At 37.7% G+C, this 12,473-nt stretch overlaps 1 protein-coding gene and 1 long non-coding RNA gene across 3 annotated transcripts in view; both read right to left on the reverse strand.

Moving 5' to 3' along the window:
- Positions 1–12,473, reverse strand: part of LOC130100528 (ribonuclease inhibitor-like) — a 230,578-nt gene that overhangs the window by 107,106 nt on the left and 110,999 nt on the right. The window lies entirely within an intron of this gene.
- LOC130100647 (uncharacterized) lies at positions 3,142–4,549 on the reverse strand. Its single transcript, XR_008808903.1, has 3 exons — positions 4,395–4,549; positions 3,510–3,543; positions 3,142–3,267 (listed from the first exon to the last, which is right to left on the reverse strand). It is a non-coding gene; the product is annotated as an uncharacterized LOC130100647 (long non-coding RNA).

Below are 12,473 nucleotides of genomic sequence, written 5' to 3' on the forward strand. Positions count from 1 at the left end.
GATAAGTTACTAATTTTTTTATATTTTTGCCACATATTTGACCCGAATGCTTATTTTTAACAGAAAACAGCTCACATTTGGAAAGATTTAGATTCAAGCCTGAGCTTTCAGAAAATTGGTTTACAACATTTAGTGCAACTCCTATTTGGGATTCATTTTTTAGAAACAGGGTTGTGTCATCAGCAAGGGCGTAGATTTGGTTTGAACATTGGGGGGGGGGGGTTGAAGTTTGGGTATGCCTCCTGATATTGTGATCATGGTATAAATAATGGGGGGGTCATAATGCATAGATTTAAATATTGGGGGGGTTATATCCCCCCCATCCCCCCCACAAATTACGCCCCTGGTCATCAGCCAGCTGTCAGATTTGTATTTCTCTTTCATTTAATGTAATTCCTTTGAATGAACTCTTGTGAATTAAATGACAGAGAATTTGAGCTACAATCACCAATAGAAGAGGCGAGGTGGGGCAGTCTTGGCGGAGACCTTTGTGTGTGTGAAATCTAGGTGAGCTTCCATTAGCCAATCTAACACAACTGTTTCCTCCATGTACAGAGTTTATACAGCATTAATACAATTCTTACCAAAATTAAAAAAAGTTTAAGGTGTCAATAATAAACTTTTGGCTGACAGTGTGTCAAAGGCTTTTTGAAAGTCTAAGAATAAATCAAGGTGTTGTTCATCATTTAGAAAGTCTTTGTATTCAATCAGATCCAAAACTAAGCTAATGTTATTGGCTATGTGACGATCTTTCATGAAACCAGATTGGCATTCATCAATTAAAGTGTATAATTTAGATTTGAGACGTTTTGCTAAGATAGATGCTAGAATCTTACAGTAATTATTTAGCAATGTAATGGGTCGCCAATTGTCAATGAATAGCGAGTGTGTCTGAGGTTTTGGAATAAGTGTTGTGACGCCTCAGAGAAGGAGGAAGCTCCTCTGTCAAGAGATTCTCTGAAGACAGCCAGAAGAAATTTACCAGCGACTCAGAGAAACATTTATACATCTTAGAGCTCAGACCATCACAGCCTGGGGATTTATTGTTGTTTAATTGAGTTATTCCCCAAATAATCTCCTCAAGAGTTATGTCCTGACAGCAGATTTGATTATATTCTGCATCCACACAGTTAGCTGAGTTAATCAAGCTAAAGATTGGACTTTGGATCTTTGAGATTAATATCTTTTGAGTAAGTTTTTCATAAAAAGCACTCATATAGTTTGATATTTCTTTACTGTCCTCGCTAACATTTTCCCCAATGTCAAGTTTTCTTATAGAATTGATTTCATTTCTTCTTTTTTCCATGTTAAAGAAATATCTGCTGTTTTTCTCACCCTGTTCCATCCAATTCCTACGTGACCTTATAAAAGCTCCTTTTGCTTTGTTCTCATATAAAATGTCTAGTTGGTTTTGTAAGTCTAATAAGGCATTATTATCTTCTTGGCTCAAATGGTCTTTTTCAGCAAGTTTGTTAATATTGTTGATTAGCGTGTATGTTACACTTTTCTTCTTGTGCGCTAATATCTTGCCATAACCCGAGCAGACGCCTCTAATTTTATATTTGAGAAGTTCCCACGATGTCCCAAAATGAGTCCCTTTTCAAGCCGCCTCCCACTGTTCTGAGATCAGGAGATCTATTTTCATGTTTAGCTCGTCATGAGATAGTAGAGAATTATTTAATCTCCAGTAACCGCTAGAGAATCTCCCTCTTGGTTCCTTGCTGAGCTGAATAGCTAAAGAAATGGCCTTATGGCCCGTCAGAACCGCAGGAGAAACAGTGTATGACTCAATGGAGGGTCTAAATCAGCCGAGATCAGCCAGAAATCTCTCCTGGACTGCAGCGTGTGCTTTCTATTGCTCCAAGTGTAGGTTTTCAACAATGTATGTTTTTCTCTCTACACTGTAAAAAAAAATCCCGTAAAAAAACGGCAAATCTCTGGCAGCAAAGTTTCCAGACGGTTTCCGTTAAATTACAGCAAATAACTGTTTCACAAAATTACAGGGAAAAACCGTAAAAATACAGAATTTACTTTACAGTCAAAATTGATTAAATTACAGTATATTACTGTTAATAATGGCTTATTAAACTCTGGAAAAACGGATAAATGATGTCAAATTACATAAAAAAGACATTTAACTTTCAGATTAAACTGTAAATTTAGGGTTTTATAAAGTTATTTTATATAATAATGCTGTCTATCTACAGTAATTATCTTTTAATATATAGTTTTTCTGTGTTAAATAACAATGAAATGATGTATAAAAATGCATAAATTAAAATACAAATGTTTGTAAATTTAGTTTTATTTTTTATTTGTACAGATCCAATTTCACAACTTTGACCAATCTCTATTTAAGTACTTAATAATAGCAAATTTACAGACCCTTTCTGTTAATTAACTAAATGTATGAGTACAGAATACCTGCACATTTACAGTATTAGTAACTGAACAAACACTGAACATCAAGATAAGTGATTAATTGGAAATAGAAGCTTAGTATATAATTTAGAACATGTAAAATTATCCACATTAAAAGGCAATTGCTGTATACCTTTATAGTCTAATATAACTTTTTTTTTTTAAACATTTACAATTACATATAATCCAAAGTGATTTACCAATTAAGATAACGATAGAAGCAACAAGTGCAGAGACAAGTCCCAGTTAGTCTAGCACAGTACACATAGCAAGTGTTTTTTGTTTTTTAAACAAAGATTTAGTATTATTGGGGCAAGTGTTTATGAAAAGGGTGGATCTTTAGCAGTTTCTTGAAAATGTGTTGAGTTGCGCCGGTCATTCCACCAGCTGGAAACAGTCCAGGTAAAGGTCATTGAAGAAAGTGTTTTTGTGTCTCTTTGGGATGATGGCACCACAAGGCGCCGTTCATTTGCAGAACACAAGCTTCTGGAAAACACATAGATCTAAAGTTTGTGTATAGGGCAACCTTTAAAGAGCACTCTTGCTGCAGCATCTGGATCAGTTGCAGAGGTTTGACTGATGCTGGAAGGCCTGTCCAGAGAGAATTACAATATCCAGTCTGGATAGAGCAAGAGCTTAGACCAGGAGTTGTGGAGCTCCAATAGGAAGGGCCTGATCCTCCTAATGGTGTAAGGAAAATCAGCAGGATCACAGCAAGTATGGTTTGGCTGAAACCATAAGCAGTTATGTCCTGGCAAGGTTGAGTTGAAGGTGAAGGTCATTCATCCAGCAAGAATGTTCCATCAGCTAGGCCGAGATGCGAGCAGCAACCGTCAGATCATCTGGCTGGAATGAAAGGTAGAGATGTGTGTCATTAAGATAGCAGTGATAGGAAAAGCCATGTTTCTAAATCTAAACGACAGGGCCTAGTTACAAAAAAACTAAACAAAAAAACAATAGATGGGTGGAATCTAACACAATCGTGGTCTTACTGTAGCAAAACCAAAACTTGTGCACACTTTTAGTGCAATCACATGAAATCAGAAGACTCGTCATTACTATTATTTTAAAGTTAATTCTTCCCATACCTTGTTTGCCATGATCATCTGCTTTCCACAGGACCTGAAATCACAAAAAAAACAAGTTATTTTAAAACTCAGTATTACATTTACACATGTCAGAATGTGTTGCATTGGGACAGTGCAAAAACTCAACTGACTATGATCTGGAAGCTTAGCAGGAAAGGTTAGGTTACCAGTATGTTTTGAGCTGATTTTTTTTAGCTACATATAAATTAAAAATGATTATGATTTACCGTGACCTAGCTGCATCAGCTACACATAGGGGTTCATTATGTTATATTCATACTCTAGTCTTCGCTGTATTATTAACAAGTAACGTTACAGAACTGAATTAGATTTCTTAACATTCTTGATAGAGTTAACTTAGTCACGTTAACCATTTCAAAATTAGCCATGGTTTAACTAACGTTACTAAGAAAACAAAAACAAAAAAGGTAGGTCCATTTTTAGTATAACTGTGGTTATTAAATTGGTAATAAATCTGCCAAAAACGTGGTTACTACAATTTTACTATAATAAAATCAAGGATGTTTTTTAAGAGAAGAGTTTTCAGCTTCCAGACAGTGTTTCAAAATGTCCCGCCGTTTAAGAGATTGATTGACTGATTGATTGATTGATTATGAAGTTATCATAATGAAGATTTAATACAAAATTGGACGGACTTTGAAATGCATAACAAGTCTACTAAAGCTTGTTTTAGGCCTTTAGAGATGTTCAACTGATCTTTCTTAAAACAGATGGCAAATTGAAAGGCATGCTGCAGTGTTTTGCCCTCCAGCTCTCGGCAACAGTTATGACTGAACATTAATGCTAACGTTACCTTGGAAACTGTCAATTTTACACAAATGTAATATAAAATATCGTTTACATATTATAGTATGAGACTCTTACCTCAGCCGGTGATCGGTTGCTTGGCATGATGATGTCCGCTGTGACGATCCAGGCTCACTGAAAAAGGGCGCGTTATTTCCGAACGGACTGACTGACACCCGGACTGTAACGTTAACATAACTCATGTGTTCAGTGCTCCTGCTTACGGCTGCTCCTGACGAATACGATTATATCTTTGAACCACTGTGATCGCAAACAATCCACTTCACAACCGTAGACTAAATTCAAATCTCCCGCTTGCCCTAAGTTGACACAGGTCCAAACAGCTAACCGTTGTGGTGGGCGGGACTAAGCATCGGATTCGGAAAAGTATTGGCGGATAATTTGAATCTGCGTCATTGCGCGTTTTCGCGGGAGCACACACACACAGTCGCACGCACACAAAGCCACGCAATGTGTGCAGCAACGCAGATTTGGAAAAATATTTATAAAACACATAACATGAAATTAGGGAAGAATAATACAAATGATTTTCAAAATGAGCACATTTGCCAGACAAGATTAAAATACGGTCTGAAAGATTTGCAAGACTTTATTGCTTACGACTATAAAGATTTTATATTTGCAAGACAACATTTAAAAGACTGTTTGTATACCTACTGTATACAAATACAATTATTTAACCTTAAAACTCACTTTGACATCCACTTGCTTAATGATCTTCAAGGACAACATGTTAAATGACTGCTGATTTCTGCAGTTATACCTTCTTTTCTTTGTTTTCTAATTTCACAGAAATAATCTGTAAAATATTACTGAATATTTAATGTAAAATTACACATAACCCTGTAAAAATACAGAAAATTTCCTTAAAAAAACGGTAAAATTGATGTAAAACCAAAACACAAACAATTACCTGTAAATATAATAGTGGACCTTTAAATTACAGCAAAAATCTGTAAATTAACAGGTATTCACTGTATAATGAAAAAACGGCAAAATTCTGTAAAAAAATACAGGGCGTTACCTGTTAATTAACTTTTTTTTTTTACAGTGTATATATCAATGAGATCCAGCCTTTTTGTAAAGTCAATTAGTTTTTTTTGAATTTGGAGTTAGCTTTGGTGGGCATCTGTCTAATTGTTTATCCATAACTGTATTAAAATCACCGCCCAAAATCACTTTAGCTACAGGATATTTAGACATCAACTCATTTAATACAGAGTCCAGCTCTTACAATAATTGTGAATTTTGTGAGAGTGAGCAGTACCCACAGATGTTGCCTAAAATAAAAAATGCATCTTCCAAACAGGTAATAGTAACCATCCAGTGACCATTGGTGTCCCTTACGGTATTAAAAACCTTTCCTTTAAATGTATGAGTGAGAATAGCAACCCCTGCTGAGTGGCGGATCAGTGAGTCGACCAAATGTCCTCTATTGACTCTTCCATAACTTTTCCTCCTCTTTACATGAGTGAGTTTCTTGGATGAAAATAACATCAGCATTGTAGTCCTTACAAAAAATAAAGATGGCTTTTCTTTTAACATATGTTTCGTAGTCCTCTGGCATTTATAGAAAGTTTCATTAACCGCTAAAGAACAATTCTCTTTACGAGAGAAAAACAACCTCAGCAATAACAGCTTCTGCCTCTTTAAAGTGAATTTGGAACATTTTAAAGTAATTACAAAGTGCTTGTGTTATTCATGAATGACTGACTGGGTTAATAATATACAATTAATAATTATTATTAATATATAATAAAACCCTGAGAGGATGGAGTTCACCCCTATGAGCAGATATAGCCAACATAGGTATTAGCACCGTCACCTGAACAGATCTTCTTCCCCTCTAAAGCAGCAACAGAAAGAGAAGCACAAGGTCAGAGTTTACAACAAAGTCCTAGTGTGGCTCCGTAGGAAACATCTTAAAGCATCTCCACATCCTCTATGAAGGCTCGGGTTCCTCTGACAAAAGCTGGCTTTCCTTGTTTCCTCGCTTCTTCGATGCGGCGCCACAGCCTTTCTCGGGTCTTCTTGTCAGCCTGAGTGAGATCCTCGCCGAAGCGGAGCCTCTTCTCCCTCAGGAAAGTGTGGTTTTGTGCATTTTTCCAGACGTCATCCCTCGCTGTGCGGAAGGCAAAGAGGATAATCACGGAGCGAGGGTGTGTGTTGCCGGCTTGACTCATATTTTGGTTAGGGCCTATTTGCTGACAGATGTCTATCACCTTTCTTTTTACATTTTCCTCCCTTTCCTCTGGTAGCCCATACAGCCTTAGAGCCGATCTCCGCCTGTATCTTTCAGTCTCAGTGAGCCGAATTTACAGTTTTTTTATAGTTTTTTCATGACAGTAGCAAAGCTCAGATAACTTTTTGTTTTCATTTTTCAAAGCTTCAATTTCGACGAAGGCAAGATTAAGGGAGGTTTTCAGCTCTTCGATGCCTGACTTGTTGTCTCTTACCATCAGTTCCAGGTTATCAGCTCTCTGGTTAACTGCAGCCAGAATGATAGCCTGAAGATCCTCTAGAGACAAGTCGCTCCTTTCTTTCCTTTTTACTTTTAAGGCAGGGCTGGAAGAGGGGCGACCAACCGGAGTAACAACCTCCGAGTCCGTTGAGAAGTCGTCATCCATTTTCCCGCCGTTGTTTTCTTTTTGGCTAGCAACGTAGTTGTGGTCCGTTAGCTTCAGCGCTTGAGCTCTGCCTTTACATTTATGTTTCCTATTCTGATTTTGTTCGGACATAATATGGTGTAAAAATATTACCGACAACAATAAAGTAGTTCCACCGTCATAAAAAGCAAAGTTGTGAGGCCAGAAGACTGTTATTAAGCGAGCGGCTCTGTGGTGCGACTGAGCGCTGCTCCGCCATTACTGGAAGTCTCGACACTCTTGATGCTTCCAATCTTTTCCCGAAACACACACACACACACACACACACACACACACACACACACACACACACACACACACACACACGTTGCTTACTGTGCCATAAGGCTTACACCCTGGTTATCCAGTGCTGACTGTGCCATTCATTTGCCAAATATTGTCCAAATTATTTTGCAATTGTAATGAAGTTCGTTGTTATGGGAAGGAGGAGGCGGGAACCGGCGAACATTCAACACTTTTAATAACAAAATAAAACATCTACAAAAACGAAAGTATAAGCCAGCAGCCGCTCACGGACGACAGAAACAGAGCATAACACAAGTTCAGGCCTGTTCCTCATTATCAATCACGCCACCGGCCTCACGCCGTCCTCTCACGGCCCTCGACCTCGTCCTGCTCGCCACAGCAATGTAATCGGGCCATATTTGCTCTGTCATGTGTGGGCCACTTTAGGTTCACACATAGGCGTCCCCACCAGATTTCGTCATGAGTCATTTTGTACCCACCACTGTTTTGTTTTTAAAACCTCGAGCTCAATTTAGCCGTTCTGCGGCTGCGCTGCTACACGCTTCTCTGTTCATAACACTGCAACAACTGTAATCGTTTGGTGATCGTTGTTTAGGTAAACCACGTAAAGCTTTTTCACGTTAGGACTTATATATAAAGCCCATGAGAACCGTGGGGAGTCGACAGCCGCTCCGCTGCCCTGCTGAAAATGTGAAGCAGAAACGCTTAATGTCAGATAACCTCCATAATAACTGGACTTTGGGTTAGATTTTTTGACTGTTTTCAGTGGTTATGAGGAGCATGAGAGAGAAATTTGGTAATCATTGTTTAGGAACATTAAACCACGTCATGTCATATTGTCAACATGGTAGGCTACTTGAAGCAGAATATATATGTCATTATATATGACATATCATATCATATATGTCTAATGCTTTTAAAAACTTAAGGCTTTCTTCTTCATAAAACGAGTCGGACATCATCACATTTTTGTATACATTTTTATTTATTTAGATTAGTAAGTGCTAATTGCTCGCCACAGCAATGTAATCGGGCCATATTTGCTATGTCATGTGTGGGCCACTTTAGGTTCACATTCAGATTCACAGTGATTACTGTCCCTCATCTTTGCCAAAACTGGCCCTGATTTGTTGTAAGATAACTGGGTCACATTTGCTGCAACATATGTGGGCCATATTTGGTTTTTACACCCAGATTAGTCATTGTCGATTGTGCCACATTTTTGCCATAGGTGGCCCACATTTGGTTTGTGATATTTGGGCCATATTCATTATTTATCATATGGGCCACTTTAGGCCCACATTCAGATTACACATTGCCATGAGTGTCGCATCTTTGCCTAAACAGGCCCACATGTGGTTTAAAATATTTGGGCCATATTTGCCATTTTACATGTGGGCCACTTCAGGCTCACATATATTTTGTCGGGGCAATAAGAAGGCCTGCAGTGCCGCATCATCGCCTGAAGTGGCCCCAGTGGCGGTTTTAGGCACGGGCGAACCGGGAACCGGGTTTATCTTTTTATAAAGCCTTTTTTGTCAAAACTTTATTTGAACGTGTATGTTAGTAGATAACATAAAAGACTCCTTTAAAATCTGGCCATCATCTTTAATGTTATTAACTTGGTGATTTGATTTCATTGTGTATTAGTAGGCCTACTTTTTGAACAAGATTCTGTGTTTAACCGTGATCATTTTGGTCACTATATTCATGAAATTAAATTTTCATACCATTTCATCACTAGTTATGATCAACTAAAATCAACTATAATATGTGTTTTTACAGTACCCTATAATATGCAAAGTACAATTTTCTATAAAAAAAAATGACATAGGCCTACAAAAGCTATTTTGGTCTTAAACAGTTTGGATAGTTGTTAATATGAGAGTCATGAGACATTATCGAAGGGGGTCTCGCCCTGGGTGTAATTCAATGTAGAACCGCCACTGAGTGGCCCACATCCGTCTGCTCTCTGAGGAGCGAGTGAAACACACACAAATGCTGTTCACTGGGGAAAATGTTTAGTCGGTCTGTAGAGGAGAAGAGACTTCATCCACAGAACAGAGACAATATACTGTACATCTGTGCATCAGCAACACACACACACACACACACACACACACACACACACACACACACACACACACACACAACTAACTTTATATACAATAAAACAATAAACATATTCTGTGTATAAAATGTTAGAGATAATGTAAATGTTTAAAAGTTACATGTAAACTTTATATATTTTGAAACATTTATGTACTATACTTGATATACTTGTTCATGATTAGAAATATTTTTATAATTATGGATGAGTGTGCAGTGTCCCGTGAGTAACTCTACCGTTGCGTTAACATGTGATGCGAATGTACGTCGAGTTACAGGTCTATGGGGTCTATGATCAGGGTCTATGGTCGGACCATAGTTTGGAGCCCCTGGTGGCGGCGGGGCCCTAAGCAGCCGCTTAGTTCGCGTATAGGGAGGGCCGGCCCTGGGGCCATATTTGCCATTTTACACGTGGGCCACTTCAGGCTCACACACATTTTGTCGGGGCCATAAGAAGGCCTGCAGTGCCGCATCATCGCCTGAAGTGGCCCACATCCGTCTGCTCTCTGAGGAGCGAGTGAAACACTAGTTCAGTTGAATGTTGGAGTGGGAAAAGAAGCACTGATGAATGATACACCACAACAATCTTCAGCTTTTAGTTTTATTGTTCATTGAAAAAAAAAAAAACTTTGGGTAAATAGTGTCAAATGATTTCTAATTTAATATTTTAGATAAACTTTATAATTTTAATGAACTTATAGAAACAAATAAACTTTACATAAAATAAATATAAAATTACTATACTTAAAAATAGGGGTGTAACAATATCGTATCACAATATATCGCAATACAAAAATGCAACAATATGTATCGTCGTGGATAATTCACCAAAAATAAAAAATACTGTGTGAGAAAAAATTCACGTTTTCAGAGTTTTAATGTCAGTACTACATTAAACTACTGTATAATTTTGAATATAATAATAATGCAATGGGGGAATATTTGTGGGTCCTGATAATGCCAAATTTCTGATGCTAACAGTACAGTATGTGGCCTACATTATTTTAAATATATCTAGTCAGTAAAAGAGATCAAGCATATTCATCTTAAATAATTCTGTATTTTCAGCTTCAGAATCATAAATATTGTTATTCTGGTGTCTCTATTGTCCTGTGCTTTGGGTTTCAGCACTGAGTCCAAGCCTGTTCATTTACACACACAATGTAATATCAAATTTAGCATTTTAATCAACAGTATATTTTGTGCTAACCTTTTATCATATGTCTTGGAGTATAGCAATAATATCGTATCTTGAGTTCAGTATCGTGATATGTATCGAATCGTGACATGAGGGTATTGCTAGCATTGGACTACCCGCAACAAAAAAAGCCTCAACAGAGTTTGAAATTCAGTTTTTGCTGTTGTATCAAAACTGATATTGAGAATTGTGAAACTATGATATATGTGGTTACTGGGAAGTAAAATTAAGATTTTGGGTCATATTCTTTGCTAGATAGCAGAAAAGGTTCCCACAGTTTCACATACAGTATGAATTTTTTAATAGTGTTCACCACAAGTAATCGACTACATTGTAACCTGGTCAGAAATAAGTATATAAATGGCTGCTATTTGCACAAGTTTATTTGTAATGGCCAGCAATAGGGCTATGTAGTTTCTTCATTCACTGTGACACAGTATACCTGCACTGGATGGCCTATTTCACATGTATTTTGTGTATTTTCAAAATACAAAATACTGTATTTGTATTTAAATACATTTTTCCACACAGTATTTTGTATTTTATTTATGCCCATCTCTGAGTGAAAGACACAAATGCTGTTCACTGGGGAAAATGTTTAGTCGGTCTGTAGAGGAGAAGAGACTTCATCCACAGAACAAAGACAATATACTGTACATCTGTGCATCAGCAACACACACACACACACACACACACACACACACACACACACACACACACACACACACACACACACACACACACACACACACACACACACACACACACACACACACACACACACACACACACACACACACACACACACACACACACACACACACACACACACACGCACACACACACTTACCCGACCCCTAAACCTACCCATCAATTGTCACCCCAAGGATATTGTGATTGTCTAATGTAAGTTTTAGCTCTGTCTTCTCCTCTCTCTTCTTCTCTCTCTTCTTATAGCCGGCTCCGGGTGGGACAGTGACCCGGTGACGGGTGTGTTGTATCAGAGGAACACACAGTCGGTTCTGACCTGGTATCAGGCGAGAGCGAGCTGTCAGCAGCAAGGGGCCGATCTCCTGAGCATAGCAGAACTGCACGAGCAGAGCTACATATCAGGTGCACACACACACACACACACACACACACACACACACACACACACACACACACACACACACACCTTCATATACAATAAAACTATAACAATAAACATATTCTGTGTATAAAATGTTACAGAGATAATGTAAATGTTTAAAAGTTACATGTAAACTTTATATCTTTTGAAACATTTATGTGCTATACTTGACAATCACGTTCATGATTAGAAATATCATTATGGATGAGTTTAGTCTAAACATTATTATATTTGCAGGCCTGATAGTGAAGATTTCTGCTGACACTCATCTGAGCTTCTTCCTCTGTTCCACCTTTAATTACAACTAAACCATCATTTGGCTGAATAATAAACCAACATTAATCATTCAATATCACATGTTTCTAATAGGCATGCTAACACACACGCTGCTTTATTTAATAGTGAAGTCTGAGTCTCTTCCACCTGTATGAGACACATTTACACATGTATTTCTCCTCATAGACAGCAGTGAGACTCTTCTGTGGATCGCCTGATGGTTTCTGCTCCTCTCATCTCCGTTTCACAGATTTAAACCTTGATGTAAATCCACTGACGTTTGGTGATCGATCTTCATCTACTCTGTAAAGTGGAACAGAAGAGAAAACAATCAGTGTTCAGTGGAACAAAGTGCAAATTATAATATTTAAATTACTGTTTTTTTTACTAAAAATAAGTTAAATTGAATTCCTGTAATCAGATTAATTACCGACTTTACATGATCTTGCATAGATATTTGTGTTTTTAAATATAATAGATGTAAAGCCTGAATCATGTGTGTGTGTGTG

Source organism: Rhinichthys klamathensis, unplaced genomic scaffold (assembly GCF_029890125.1).
Source record: "Rhinichthys klamathensis goyatoka isolate OS25496 unplaced genomic scaffold, OSU_Roscu_1.1 h1tg000011l_1, whole genome shotgun sequence".
NCBI lineage: Eukaryota > Metazoa > Chordata > Actinopteri > Cypriniformes > Leuciscidae > Rhinichthys > Rhinichthys klamathensis.